At 34.5% G+C, this 16,988-nt stretch overlaps 1 protein-coding gene across 1 annotated transcript in view; it reads left to right on the top strand.

Moving 5' to 3' along the window:
* LOC124632938 overlaps positions 1-16,988 on the top strand; it is a 68,646-nt gene that overhangs the window by 5,451 nt on the left and 46,207 nt on the right. The gene's annotated exons all lie outside the window — the stretch shown is intronic.

Raw genomic sequence — 16,988 nt, 5'->3', positions numbered from 1 at the left:
CCCTAACTAGCTCAGATTCTTATTTCGGTTTCGGAGGTTTTGCTTCCGTGATCATTTACTTTTTTTCTAGACCAACATGGCCGCGACTGTCAAACGGCCAATTAGTTTGTAATAAGTAGCAATAAAATCAATAAACGCTTGTTTAATTGGTTTGCATAGCCTTATAGAATATTAATTAGTATAATAATATGTGTGAGGTATTACACAATCGACAGAGGCCTACATTTTAGCAAGAATTATTAACAATGACAGAATATCTCTTTAAAATAACATCAAGCAATGGTGTTGGTTTTCCTTGAAGGGTCACTTTTCGATTTTAAAAATAACAATTATAAAAAACATTTAGAAATAATTTTCTAGAAGTTATCATTAGAATTCACTTCTTCTTAACCATTTAACTATTGAAGCAGATAATAGGAATTTAATATCTTATGTGCATTAAGCACCCAAATTACGCCTATTTTCATTTAATATCATTTCTATACTTAGGTTTAAGTATAGAATACTCTTCTCTGCAATATCAAAAGCAAAGGCAAGTTTGCATAAGCAAATATAAACCCAAGACTAACTTATTTCACAAGAGCGCTCGGGTTACCAACAAAAGCACTAAAAAGTTATTGTTGGCTGAACAATAATAGTTATTATGTACAACAATGAACAGCCGGGAAGCAAATTATTATGGCAACTTAGTCAATGAACGTACAGTCGACAGAAACACTCGATCCTATAAGGATTTTGTTTTGTTTGGAGGGAAGAAACCTATTTTGCTTCTAACTATGGGTGGAGTAGAATGAAGTATTAAAATCTGAGTTCTGACTAATAGATTTCAAATAATTACATTCGAGCCGGAAGAATTTTGGGCTACGGCAGCTGCCCTGGATATAAATCAGCCAGCTGCGTAGGACATGTTCACACATATTATAGGTAGGTAGAGCAGAAGCATTTGCGTACACACTTTAATTCATCAAAATTTCCTCTCTCTCATAGTAACATAATTTTTTAACCTTTAAAATTACATCACTAGAGTTTACCATTTAAACACAGCATGACCGAAGGGTTCCTCCTAAACCTACATTTTATGCGTGGGAATGTAAAAATACAAATATTCACAAACTTACAAGACCGTAACATCCCCATCGATTTGGATGGGTGAGCGAAACAGTTGGCTTGACATATGGTAACAAAACTCCTTGGTACGTTGCAGTTGAGCGGTTTGGCTGAATCAACTGTCCTTTGCCGATAAGGATTGTTATTGTTTATGAATCACGTCATCATACGTGTTGGTACGTTGTATTGAGAGTTTTTTAACTACCTGTGATAAAATAAAATAGGAAGGTATGTCTGCTGTAGTTGATTTTACAATGTGACTTAATACTATATAGGTAAAACCCCTTTATACATCTTTTCCAAGTGCATTATCATAGAATGTATAAACAAACGGTAATGAAAGTAGGTATAAATTGTTAACCCTTTTTCGAATCAAGATAAGTCGAAGCGTATTTTTTTCTAATTTCCAAAATGTATCTACTGACTATTTGATAATTTTAATTGCCTCTCTGTTCTATCCTCTGCTACAAATATATTCTTAAATCGAACTTACACCTGTGTATAATCTTAACATTTTCCACCAGTTACCCAAGCGTGAAGAAGGGGGTCACGATTGATTAGGTCGCTCGCTTTGTGCTAACCAGTCTATACAACTAGTCTAGTGCTTATAAGGAATCTGTGCTTTGTTTTTGTAAGAGGAATTTCTTAGTAACCGGTTTGGTTCATTAAAGCGAGATTGAAGAAAAAAAAAACAAATAAGTATGCAAAACCCATATTTTTTTTATTGTTTAATTAGTCATCATCTGCCCAGCCTTTTCCCAACTATGATGGGGTCGGCTTCCAGACTAATGCAGCTGAGTACCAGTGGTGGACTGAACTGACCGTCTACCCTTGGTAAGACTGGTTATGACACTTTCAGGCTTCTTATTACCTATGGGTAGACATATGGGATTTGACAAATTCCAAAGAGGTCTTCTGATTGCGATTTATTTCTTTGTATTGTAGGCTCCGAAGCTACTCAACCGATAAAAAAATATAGCTACAGCAGTCAACGAAAGACTATATTTTGTCCAAGCATATTGGGAATTAGCCAGGTAAACAGCTAGTATTATATAAAGGTAAAGATAAGATATCTTCTAAACTACAGGCGAAATATATTGAAAGCATCGGAATACATCGTTAAGAGGGTTTCTGCGATAGAAACGCCAGATAACGCAAGTGGTGTTCAATGTATCCCTATTGTCTATGTCTGGGTCCCGGAGTAAGGAAAGATGAAAGGATATGCCATAATGCAGGTAGATTAGGCACCTTCTTCTAGGTCAAATTCGTACGGTGGGCATGAACAAAACGTTCCGTTATGGCACCTCCGCTAGTCATTTTGTTCTCTATGGTCTGGGTATTGTAGAACATCATTCCTTGCCGTAGACACATGTGTTTCAAGTGCCTAAGTAAAGTCTATAGTCGTTAGTCGTAGAATAGGGTGGAGCTAACAATGCCTACCCAAAGTAAGCTAGGAATATATTACGTTTATTTGATGTCGATATACATACGTTTTACGTTCGCAAGATCTGTTTTCCAATTTCGTATTGTAAGTTAAATGTTCGTTAAAGAAAATATTTCTGTTATTAAGTATTTATTATCGGTCAACTTGAGTCTCATTAGGTAAATTTTTACGTGTATATTTGTACGTGTTCGTGAAAAAAAAACCTATGAATTTTGTTTTCAGAAACAGTCTTTTGTAGGAAATAATTTTAATATTCAATGCTTCAATTAACAGCACATTAATTGACTAATTCTACACATAAATGTGCAATATAATAAAACCCATATTAAACCAATAAATTATCCTCAACACTTAAATCCGTGATCTTAACCTTAACTGCACAAAAAAGTGGAAATCTCCAACAATTAGGGGGCAATAGTGACGTCTGTGCACTGGTACTCAGCTACATCCGGTTAGACTGGAAGCCGACCCCAACATAGTCAATAAATAAAAAAATATTTACCTAAATAACTTATTTAAATTTTATTTATCCACAGTTACATGAAATTTGTTTGCCTTAAAATTAAGTTAGGTAGATTGGTTAGGTGTAACTATAACTAGCTTTCCGCCCGCGGTTTCACCCGCGTCCCGAGATAACTGCTTCCCGTAGCCGGATGGTGACAAAAATCCTATGTCCTTTTCCTGGCTCTAAACTACCTCCCTGCCAATTTTCAGCTAAATCGGTTAAGCCGTTCTTGAGTTATAAGTGGAGTAACTAACACGACTTTCTTTTATATATATATAAGATGTAGTAGCAGACGTAGTTGGGAAAAAGGCTCGAAAGATGATGAGTGACGTCTGTGCACCCGAGTGAACAATCAGACATTTACATAATGTAATCAAATCCTCCGCTTCGTTAGTCCTTTACCGAACTCTCGGAATAATTGGATAAATTATTACCGTTGTAATTCTAGAGCAAATTATGTTTATTAGTACAGACAGACAGTAACTTATGTTGCTGTGTTCATGTTCATGTTTATTCTGTGGATTTGGTTCGAGTTTCTGCAGGCATTTGTTTTGTTTGGGCCTGTCTACATTGTCAAGGCTTGTGTAATAGGGTCCTACCCATTATTTGAAAGGAAACTTTGCCTTAACGCGCTTTTATTATGTCGACATGTATATAACTATGTGTTGGAATCTATGATAACTAATTTTGACCAACTTCTAAGGATCGTAGTGTTATGAAAATTGGCAACTTTTTATAGTTCTAATGATATTACAATAATTTATGGTATTGCCGAAGCCTGAAGATATATATCTGGAACTACATGATGGAACATATCGTATCATTGTTGTGATGTTGGACTTGTTAGAAAAATCTTGTGATGGTTGTACGTGCGTTTACAAAAGCTTATTCAAATTTTTTTTGCTACTAATTTATTTTATTAGGGTTGGAGCGATGTTTTATTTCTCTTTCCTCTTCAAAAACATCGTAACAACATGCTTGTATAAACTAAACATTTTATTTCCACATTTTCGCCAAAATAAAACACAACAACTTTGCTGTTGGAAAAATATGTGCCATCAACGATATCAGTCCAATTTTTGGTATTTTCGGAGCTCAAAAATCCGGAGATATTTCCTTGTTTCACGGACGGCGAATTTCGCATAAACTACGAGTCGTGCTTGTTATCTCTTGCAAATAGTCAGTTATTCTGGTCGTCCGTAGTTTAATTAAAACTACTAACACGGAGATTTTTGAGAATTTATGCCGATAATTGGCTAACGTCAGTAGGTATTCTGAAATGAGTGATACTGGTTGTTTTATGTCCTTTTTCAGGCTTTAGACTATCTGGGTACTTTTGATTTAAAACGGTTCAGTCTTGTTGGCGTGAAAGCTCAACACACAGAGTTACTTTCGCATTTATTTATCTTTCAACATATCATTTATATTTTTAAATATTAAATTATAAAAAAAAATAAAAAAAAAACATTTAAAAATATAAAAAATAGATGGCCACCGATATCGGGCACAGGGTCCAAGGTACCGGTGGTTAGGCTCCCAGAGGTCGCATTTATATTATTAGCATTACCTATATTCGACGGTGATAAATACTCAATCTCTTTCCATTTACATGCCTGTTAATATGTTCTTTTTCGTATTTATTTACTTATCAAGTTTCATAAAAGGCAGGTTTCATAAAGAATCTTTAGAAATAAGTAAGAAAGATCAGTTCTATACTTTACAAATAAGACTAATTCCGCAAGAATGTAAGTAATAAACAGACAATCAGACGCCATTTAGTTTCATAATAACAAAAGCAACAAGCTCATTTGAGCCCATAACCAGAGCCTACGAGCCTATGACTCAATGAATGTGATCCAATATGGCTAATCAACGTCATAATGACAGATTCTGTGCCAAGAAACTGCGGAGTTTGTGGCTTAATAAGACAAGGTTTCTTGGCCATTCTGTTTACTTTGTATTATATTGTGTTAGGTTAGGGAAATCCTGGCTGTCCTGTATTTTTATGGAAGTTTCGAAGTCAAAAAGACACTAAAAGACTATATAATGAAAAGTTTGACTTGCTGTTTGTAAGTAACACTAACAGACTTTTGAAATTTGATTTTTAAGAAAAATAATTATAGGCCCTGCTTATTTTTTTTTTTTCTATCACGTTAGTTTTAACTGTGTGTAATATCAAGCTGATATTATTATATTAAAATCATAAACTTTACATTAACACCAACGTAGGACAATATCTACTATAACTTTATCACAGTAGATATAAAGTCAGAATTATTGATACTGACAAGATAATCCTCCGTTTTTCTTAAAACAACAGTTAACTTCGATTTAACCTGAAAATTCTTAGCAAACAGTTGTTTTCAGAAAACTGACGATTATGTTGACTGTGAACTTGGGCCTCATTAAATCAAAAGCTTCATCTGTCTGCCATATGACAGGAAGCTTCCTGTAATTATTCAAACAAGGGAAATTGATTCCTATGCTAGCCATAGCGTCGGTGCTTGCGTATGCGCAAGTCGTGAGCGCACATCGTGATTACTAGCACTAATGCTACAAGTATTAGCTTTGATTGTTTGTTTATTGTTGATGTTATTAACTACAATTTTGCTGTGGAGTCACTTGAAATCTGAAAGCTTATTTCGCGTATTCCTTAATTTAGCTTCTAGCTCTCTGGGGTCTCGTAAGTAAAATATACTTAGGTAAACAAAGTCCTCTCTTGCACCTATCTGTTCATACCCAAAGCTCAAAAACTACTGGATGTATTTTCATGTGTTTTTCACCAATATAATATGATAGAAAGGTTGTTATCTAGTCAGTAGTAGTTTGAATTCATAAAAAGGACAAGCAGTTCAAGTGTAAAGCATCATCAGCCACGGTCGAAAAACCAGTGCAACTTTTTATATTAGGTGTAAAAAGTGCAACTTTTCATAACCGACATACGTCATCAACTTGACGTACGCACGTCATGACTGCTGTAGATTCTGAAACATACAAAATAGAAAATAAACAAAAAACAATCAAAATGATATTCTTCAAAGCAAACGAGAAACAGTTACACCAGTAATTACTAACAAACAAACAAAACTAAACCTCAACAAAAGCACTTATGTGTTCATTTTGAAGCTTCACTTCTGTACTGAAGTACCAAAAAACTAAGTTGAACAAGTCGACCCAAATAACGAGGTTTTCAGCTACAATTAAATAAGTGGTAGAGTTTGTTTGTTATTTTAGCATGACAGTAAAATTATCAAATAAATCATCTGACTAGCCTTTTCCCAACTATAATTAAATATAAAAAAAATATATTAAATAATAATATAATTATTAATATATTATATAATAATAATAATTAATATATTAATATTAAATATGAAAAATATAATTAATACTGGGTTAATAACATATATTAAATAAAAATAAAGTTTCGTTATGTGTTTATTTGTCTGTATAAAAATGACTGCATGGATATACCTTTTATGCGATATACTTAATAGATTCATGAGGTTTGCTTTTCTAGACAACAGGGGCAAGAACAGGCGCTTGAATCATTTAGTAGTTTTAGTAGGTATACAACCACACAAAAATAAGTTCAGTAAGATTTGAGTTTACTACGAATAGAAAGACGCATACTGTTTAAAGACTTTTTTTTATAATATTCCTACAGTTATGAAAATCGTTCCCTGCATAAAACATAACTTATTCTAAAATGCGAGTGACGCAGCGGTTAGAAACTAGTGTTCATAAATATTACATGGCAACACCATATTTCTTTGGCTAAAATGGCTAAGCCCGACAGGTTATGAAGTATGAGCGTATAAAAGTATTAAGTACTGCTGTGAAACGGATCAGGGTAACACTGTTACGAAGAAAAATTGTATAATTATGGCGTTTAGCAAATTTTACACAGACGCGTTAGTGTAATTTTGAGATTCTGAGATGGTAATTGTTATAGTTCGGCCATTCAGAGAATGCGTTCCTGACACGTCGCGATTGAACTGACGACGTAATAACATTCATTGATTATTGATATAATAATGTTGTTTTAATGCTCCTCAATTGTTAAAACGGTAAACAACCAGCAAAAATATTTTTATCGTAACTGCAACGCCATTGCAAAGTTACGTCGTCAGTTCAATCGCGACGTGTCAGGAACGCATTCTCTGAATGGCCGAACTATAAAACAATATTATGTCTATTGCCGCAGTTCTATCTATTAAAACTTCTGTACCTACATGACATTACAACCTAGGCTAAATCTATATATGCCTTTTATATTTGATGACTTTTTATAAGGTACCTAAGGGCCCTTTTTTACCTCCAGCAGAAACGTCAATTTTTCCAATGACGTAAAGCAGATTATACCGTCATATATAAATGACGTGCCAATTATAAGCAAAACAAATGAATCTGCTTAGAATATTTGGAAATACCTTGCTCAATAAATTTAAGCAAAGGTCAACAAAAAGTTCCGTACAATTTATTTATCAAAACAGAAATAAATTGTGAAGCAATTCTCAGTTACCAGTCCACGAGTAGCCTAGTTTGTTTTCAATTCCGCCTAGATTTAAGAGATAAATTACCTGAAAATATACCTACGCGTTGTTGGTGAAAACAATTTTTACCTGAAGGCTTTATTTGTGTATATTTCAGACTTATTTATGGCCCTTTTGGCCTCGTTTGAACCAGTGGGACGGTTGTCATAGTCAGATTACTGATTCAAGTAGCAATTGAAAAATGCTGATAAAAATGTATGGTTTGCAGATTTTTATTCCTGATAGATGAATTAAATACGTAGAATATATACTTATAGTATGTGTAAGAACTCCTTGAAGAACTATAACACCCGGTTTATGGTTTTCTTGTATATGTGTGAAGAATTATTCAATACGCACGTGCCACCATTGTTTCAGGCAACAGTGTTGATTGTTACATAATTTTCAGGTAATATGACCGCGAAAAAAAATCTGAAATAAGCAAGTTTTTCTATCATTTATCTATTATAGGTACATAATTTTATCATATCTTTGCAAATGACAAGTTCTAAGTGTAGTAAAGAAATTTTGTTGCTTATACATCCTGATTAATTTATGATTTTATCAACAATTACACATAAATATATTTACAGTTCCTCATTATCTGTTCCAGAGTAGTTAATTGGCTGTATAAATATTTACAATGGCCAGTTCTTTTATTCGACGACTAATTGCATTGCCATCCGCGGCTCATTTGGAGCACCAATTATAATTCATGGCGGGACTGAGCACTTGGCCCTTTCAAATTGGACTGAACTGCTGCAGATGTAGGAATTTCAACTGAATTTTATGTGGCTTTGCGTCTATTTTAAATTAAATCTTTTAATTCAATAAAGTGCGTCTGTGCGGCTGCGTTGGGCCTGTTTTCGTTATTTGGATAATGGAATTTTATTTCGCACTGCGGATTTCAATTTTGAAGAAAATGCAGAATATTATTTTTAAAGATAATTTTAGGAAATTCAGGTCTGGTTTTGTATAGTTACCCCAAATAAATGGCGATAAAACGACTACTTAACAAAATGGTGACACAGTCTTATGAAGTTGGAACCGAATTTCCTTCAAATTTTATTTGTTTATGTAAAAAGTCTTCCCGTAATTTATTCTTAGTCCCATCCCCAAAGCAAAATAATTGAAAATTCACACACACACAAAACCCCATCAGAAATACGTACGAACATCATTACGGAACCCAGGCTCATTAAAATTAAGCGGCAGATCGTCACAATCATGGCCGCTGCCGTCGTCAGCGGCGCACCACAGACTCGTTAGTGCTCCGATCTCATTATTGAACCTCCTCGATGCCAGCCTGTTTCGAACTCATTGCTTGTTCTTTTGAGAACGCACTTTTTTCTATATTCCAATTTTGAATGAAGTGCGGTTTGAAAATGGAAAATATTCAAATTGGTATACAGCCTTTTTACACGACTGTTGAATGTTTTTTTTAAAGCCTAACGTCAATAAACTTTTCATAGCAAGTATCTTTTGTGGATTTTATGGTCTGTCTCTCCTTATTTCTAAAGCGAAAAGCTAAAGTGCAGAAAAGAGCTACTGCAAAGTTTGAAAAAACTCTATTTTCAGTTGACTAATTGAAGTTAAGAAATTGTCAAGCTAACTGCTGAATATTTTAAACTTCTCCGCTTCTTATCAAAGTGCCAGCGCTACGATTAGCTGAAAACTTCACACCAAAACTAGTTAAGTGTTTCTTTTTAAAACTGACCTCCTTAGACTGGCTTTTAAGTATATATTCTAAACTTTAAATAAAAAATATATTTTTAGAGTCCTTTTATAACCAAAAGCACATTAAAACCCGCTAAGCATCTAATTACTTTTTTCCTATATTTCAGCGCAATGCAGTGTTTTTGTTTTAACAAGAAAACCTGAATTCAAATTGAGAATTTGAATTGAAAATCGAACGCTAGATTTACATTGCTCCATGTTGACCGAGTCTGATAAAATAGTTTTAATGCAAAGAGATTCCATTCTGGATATGAAAGTAAAATTATACTTCCAATAAAAGTTACGAGTTCATTTCAATTGATTGAATGCTTTTTATATTAATAGACTCAAACACTGTTGTTCAAAAACTCTATACAATCACTAAAATCGTCTAGTCTCATAAGGAGATATTTTAAACCACAAAATAAATTATAGACAACTGAAAAACATAGGCACATAGAGGTACTTAAACCATTTTTTTTAACAATAAGTTAGTAGAAAACGATGAAGACAAACATTTCGACGCCATTTATTTGTCTTAAGTAAGTTTTGTCTCTTTTATGTAAATATATATTTAGTTTTATTTTATGTATACCCTATGTAAATTCAATACATAGGTCATATCAAACCAGACAGTAAGATTGAAGGCCTTATACCAACATAGTTCAAAAAGGCCAGATACCTGATGATCAACCTCAGACCTTGCGATGATTAATCATAGTTTTTTAAAGCAGTAGGTAATCAGTCATTTTACGTATTATTTGTTTTTATTTGTCCGAAACTATTGAACCGATTTAAAAAATTGATTCTTTTTGGGAAACTATATTATTATCATGACATCGTGATGTGATATACCTAGCTATATTTTGGTACATATAAGTTTTAACAGCAAGGTAAATACCTGTTTCTGTGATTATTGAGTCGATAACTTAAAGCAATTTGTGTTTAGACAGCCTCACCCATTAATCTTATCGTAAAAGTCGAATTTAAATATATGGGTCCGTTACATAATTATCTGATAGATACTATATTTGTGTATTTTCAAACCTTATAATAGCAATAGTGGGCAAAAACAAAGTGCTAAGATTAGTTTTAGTTTTACAACAGATTTAAATTGTAAATATGCAGTAAATCAAAAAGTAAGTAAAAAGCAACTAGATAAATAAACGTGCTAAAACCGATGTTAATATTTCCTCTGATATTTCGCGCATAATGGACATAGTGAGTTTTTGAACGCTCTATTTTTTTTAGTTTTCACTCATATTTATTTTTTTCTGTATTTACTTAAATACAAAATTACTCCTTTAAAAAATAAAAACCTCGGAAAACAGAACCAGCAATAATTTCCCGCATCTGACACGAGTGTAATTCACGCTGTTTAACTGCAGTAATCACTCTATAATAATTGCTAGCTCGTTAACCAATAAACAATAATAAATGTCCGTCGCTATAATACGAACTGATTTACTTCGCTAATTAATACATCAATGCACGAATTTACACGAGTATTCTAACTTTGGTGTGAACGATCTTTGTATCAAATGTTCTGGAAATTCTCACTATAGTGTTCAAGCACGATATAATAATTAGGTACTGAATACCATGAAGGAAGGTTAATATTAATGAATTAAATTAATGAATAAGAAGGTTAATCACTCATATTCTCTATGCAGCTGCTTCTGTCTCCAATAAAATACGTTATTAGATTTTTTTTTTTTGCACTACTCTCAATTTTTATTTACTTAAACTATCGGTTCTAACCAAGAAGGATGGATTAAATTATACGATACAATTCAACCTCCTTCGTTGCAAACATAGCTTCCTTGTGTTAGTGGGTAGGCTTATTTAACCTTTTTATCTTTTAAGTTGAGCAGACATTTTCCCATAGGCAACAAATTTCTTTGCCACCAAGATAGTAATCTGACTAACATGAACATCTCTTACAATTACATAAAACGTGTAATGGTAGACTGAGATAAGGAATGGTGGAAGCCATGAGATTCTAAAACAAAAGAACATTGCGTAATTTAAGGGGTTTCCCTATTGTTCGAACGATTTGAGTAAAAGCAGTTTATGGTAATTCTTTACGATAGGTAACTACATATAGTTTAATCTTGAGATTACTATCAGTTTTTTTTGCAGTGTTACCGTTTTATTACTATGGTCAGTAACAGAATGTATATTTTGTAAGAAACTGACCGTATCCTAAGCGTTATGGTACTCTTAGAACTGAACTAATTAAATACTTAGCAATGTTCTCTACATTGTGTGTAGGACCTATTTATGTGCTTATTTTATTGAAAGTGCCAGATTTCAAGTTTCCGAAACATTTATATTTTACGCCATATAACAAACTGCTATAAGTTCCAGTATCGAAAATAATTCTCATTAGTTTTTCTAGCCGAAAAGTGTAAGTAACTATAATAATAATAATGCGTTTATTAGCCCCGCAGGGCATCTGAGGCGGATGACGGGTAGTAGCGACCCCGCGGGGCTATATATCCGAGTGCTCCAGGGAGAGTATACTGTCCCCCATCTCCGGCCTGCCGGAGTGAAGCATGACGGGGGATAGGTCTCCCGCCTCTTGGCTTGCCTTCATCGGCCGGTCAGAGTGGAGTCACTAGAGCAGGGTTAGCAGCCCACTCGGAGGGTAGGTGCCTCGTGGTAAGTGGCGAGTGGGCCGGTGATGCTGGACCCACAGGGAGCGCGTGATCTGCGTTTAAAGTCCGCCGAGGTATCCTCACCCTTCAGCCGCTCATGTACCTGTTGCCCTCTTGTTGCTATTCAGTGACTGATTCCCGAGGGCCCAGTAAGTGAGTTGGCGAGTCTCCACCTGCCATTTTTACGTGTGCAAACATTGTTATCGGCAGGTGCCATAGTTCCCATAGTCTTCCCATTCCTAGTCCACTAACATCCCATCACAATAGCCCAAGTAGTTTTCCTCCATAGTTAGCAATAGTTTAGCACAGAACCGTGGATTGTCCTTGGGTACATTTCTATAGTGTATACGGGGATAATCGTCGGTTTTGTGTCGCCATTTCATTAAAGTTGTCTCAAAAGGGCTTCAGCGTGTTGGCTTCGGCCCCACGTTCGCCTCCCAAAAATCCGGGACTCTATAGTCCCGAGGTCTGGCAGAGACATACAAAAATAATGCGTTTATTTCATGACTACAATGGTCCAATTGTTAGTAACTTATCAACTATAACTTATCGACTAAGGGTTAGTAATACCTAAAAGCTAAACGTTTGCCTAACAAGCAACTCCATCCAATGTCTAAGCACCGGAGCATCATGCTTGTCGGCCAAGACTTGTAGGATGCTGTTAGCGCTGGACCTAGATCTGCTTAGCAACGAGGCAGCCTTGTTCCTCATGAGCGCATAAAAATCATCCACCCGTGCTTCAGCGAACATGACCGACGCACTGCAGTATCTAGGCAGCCCCAACAGCACCTGGAAACCATTATTATACTGTATCCGCAGGGCGTCTAGAGCCTTCCGCGTACAGTTAACCCACAGACCGCCCGTGTAGAACGAGGTACAAAAAGCTTTGAACAAAGTGATCTTAACACCTCTGCTACAACGAGCAAATCTCTGAGCCAACATGTTGCAACTATGTACTATAGAATAAGAAATAAAAAAGAATTTCAGCATTATTTAAAGTTCAAAAGTATTGTGAACTAATCTTAACTTTTGCTACATCGCCCTGAATAAAACACAGCTTTTAATCAAATTAAGTAATTTCAATGACTCTAACCCACCTTGGAGCTCTTTTCAACTTCCCGATAGTTTTTCATCACGGCTGCCGAGAGCATCAGCCGCGTAACGTTCCATTATACGCATTTAGCGCAGCACTTTCACTATCGGCGCTACTCTAGTGTGACAGCACGTGTGTCAACCGTTGTAGAGGTGGGATGCGTTGCGCGATGTTTTTTTTATCGAGGTGGAAAACACGACTGAAATATAGGTACTCACATGAGAAAATTCGTACATACATTATTTTTAAGGTCTTTTAAGGAAACAGGGGAGGTACAAAATAACTAGATGTTCCTCGTCAGCTCAATTGCATTTTGAGGGAACCAAATTACATGAAAATCAAATAGATACATTTGTAATTTATTATAATTAGACATCGGATTATATGCACTATCAAAATGCCAAAATATGCATGCAAATATGCACTAAAAAAGAGCGAAATATGCACAAAATATGCACAATTAAAAAACCACTATTAGAATTAACTTTTATTTTCAGAACATATATTTAAATATACATAGAGGTACTATTAGTTGTAATTCTTGTGACAATATACAATTACATATTTTTCAAGGTTTTCTGCCGCAAAGGAGATGGCCAAATTTTCATAGAAAAAAAACCCAGAATCGACAGCAATGAAATGGTTACCAATAGGTTCTTTATGATAGACCTTTGATGGTGCCAAAAAATCCAGACTGAAATCCATGGGGTATAGGAGCTATTTCATATTATCGCAAAAATAGGTTACGTTGAATATATGTTGATTTTAAAGATTATTAACATCAAGGGACATAAAAAAGCAAAGTAAACTAACATTATACAAGCCACTAGTAACAACCCCATAGTTTCAGAGTTGGCCTGGTGATTAAAAGGTCTTGTATTTAACCACTCCAGATACGATTAAGCACCGACCTTACCTACTTGGAGAGGTTTCGCAGTTACATGCAACCTTCACAACTGGCTATGAAATGTTTTTGGAGAAATTGTCTTTGAAAATCGCGCCATGTGACATTGTCAAATATAACAAATGACTTAGCAATGTAAAACGGTCCAATCACGAGTCTGCATTCAACTTCTAACGAACATCAAACAGTAAAAGTAAACTTTTTTGTGAACTAAAATCTTGATCGAAAAAACGTTATAAAAAGAGAACCCCATGGTTTTTAGATGTTTTGAAATACTTTTTAAAATCCACAAATTATACTGAATCCAATCATACATATGAAGTTCCTGTCGACTCTGGGTTTTTTTTTTGGCCATCTCCTTTGTGACGTTTGTCACTTAAAATTAATTTATAGGCTGAAAATGACCTTTCGACGTCAACTGACGTTACCGGACAGAACTTGAAATTTGGCGCCATTTCTGCCGAGATATACTCTTTGGCGAAAGCGCACTGAGGAGAGCGTACTAATTATTATTATACTCTTTGGCGTAGCACAACACGTCTATCACGTATAAATACTGAAATATGCACTATCAATGAAAAAGTACCAAAATATGCAATAACGCTAAAATAATAGCATAATATGCATTTGCATATGCAAACATGCAAATGCATATAATCCGATGTCTAAATAATATTACTATTTCATATTTGGATGATTAACACCGACAGTCAATCTGAAAAAAAAATATTATTGAGTCAAAAATACAGTCATATAATACTGTCAGGTACAGGTCAGGTCTTGTAAATTATATGGTAAAGAAAAAAAGGTGACAGATGATAATACTTATCGTTTCCATTAATATCAGTCCTCACATTAAGCTCAGGACTTCAACTTAAATAAACTTTTCTGTCATTAAGACTACCAATTTATTAACCTTTGTCTCTGCTCATTACATTTTCCTTTCTTTCTTTCCTCAGTTCATATTACAATAAAATATTATTGTTACTTTTTCTTCTAAGAGAACCCTCCACTACCTTGCACACTCCAGACCAAACAGGCGGCTGACATTTTATCTATTGTTTTTTTTTTTAGATATTTTTTTGTGAATCCAACTAAAGTTTTCACTCTGATACCGGCTAAATACCTGATCTTTGTAATGTGGGTACTACCATTAATGTTAATACTGATTTATGAGCCCAAACAAACCATCGGCCAACTAAAAGTTTTCCGAGTACTCTAAATGAGATCTTTGTTGTCGCTAAAATGTCTTGTATCGTAGTTTAGTATTCATGAAGCTTTTGCTCTGCGAAGCTTGAGTAAATACGTACTTGGCATTTAAAGTCAGCACGACAAAAAAATCTTTTGAAACACGACACGCTTCTAAATCTCTGAAGATTTAACTTCAGCCTGAAAGCATTTTGTACCATTTCGCACTTTTTCGCTAGCGTTTTCAACGTCTTAAAATGTCTTGTAATCTTTATAGTTTCCTTAGACGCTATTTTTCTTCTTTTTTATGGCATGACTTGTATTTGTAATAAACACTTTTCTTGAAGTTGTACAAAAATACTGGAGGAATACAAATACCTAGATTAGTGGTGGTTTAGCTTAGGTAGGCCACTCAAAATGACGTTACATTACATACATACAGCCTTTTTATTGTCCCACTGCTGGGCACAGGCCTCCTCTCACACGGAGAAGGATTGAGCTTTGATTATTTGAAGGATTTGAAAATGACGAATGAAAAATAATTTTAGCTTGTAGTTTCTTCTACCGTGGGTATTGGATAAAAAGTAGCTTTTAGGTTTCCTCTAAAAATTGTCTATCCAACACTGAAATAATATTTCAAACTCGACTAGTAATTCCTGAGACTAGCGCGTTCAAACTAACTCTTCAACTTCGAAATATTAGTATATTTGTTACTGAAACACGAAATTCATTAAACATAGCTAATGAATTAATTAAGATCTCCATTAAAACACTATTTGTTCAGTTACATTAATTGCAAGGAGTTCCACTAATTTATTTAACAAGTTTGTTCCTCTAAGGCTTCTCAGAATTTGAATAAGACTGATCTAGTCTGGTCGACTGAATTTAAGTTACGACTGAATGAATTAGGCCAGTTTCAATAGCAGACTAAATTATAGATTTGAAATAATGTTGAAATATTTTAGAATTCTTATTTAAGTTTACCTATGACTTATACATTAAAAATAATCTTAAATTGAACCAAAAAACGATATCCACTATATTATATATTAATATTATATTTTATTATATTCGCCTTGTGTTAACAGCTTCTAATTAATTATCTCTTGACATTTAACGATCAATAAATCATCTGCGATCGTATCCGAAACTGTTAACAGATTTATGCACAACTCTGACTTAAATCTTACTCCGTCAAACATGATTGTTTATAGCTACCTGCGCAAGAGTATAGAGATGGGTAACTCAGGAGTGATAGATACAAATGATATGAATCATTCCATTTGAATCAATCACTCTTCATATCTTTACATATCCGAATGTGTCAGTAGTTCAGTATATCTTTCTTTACACCTCACTCACTCGTCGGTCATCGCGTCGGGTACTAACTAATCTGTGGCGTCGGATAGCTTCGTCGCGCGCCATTGGTTGAACGTCAAGCGAGCCGTCTCGCTCGCACCCATACGATTACGAATGTCGTTACTTTGACCACAATAAGTTGACACCCAATAATAAGTTGTTAACTCTATTGCTCACGCATAAGGCTTATAATTGTTTGTCCTTATTGAATATTTCGGTATTATAATGTTGTCAAATGTATTGAAAACTTACCGCCTACCGAACAAATATGTTTTGACTCGAAATACACATTTTGAACTAAAATTTAATTTTCACGTAAATAATTTCGTAGGTAGACAGTCCTAAGCCTGTGTAAAGTATGAAAGGAAATCAGAAGGCTATTTCTATTTTTATTTTCTAATACTTACTAAACTAATGCTTATACTCAATACTAGATTGCGATTGACTATTCATTGAACTAATTAACATAAAAGAAGT

The sequence above is a fragment of the Helicoverpa zea genome, chromosome 9, assembly GCF_022581195.2.
Source record: "Helicoverpa zea isolate HzStark_Cry1AcR chromosome 9, ilHelZeax1.1, whole genome shotgun sequence".
NCBI classification, from domain to species: Eukaryota; Metazoa; Arthropoda; class Insecta; order Lepidoptera; family Noctuidae; genus Helicoverpa; species Helicoverpa zea.
Note: the sequence above shows the minus strand (reverse complement) of the source record. Positions and strands in the feature narration are given on the sequence as shown.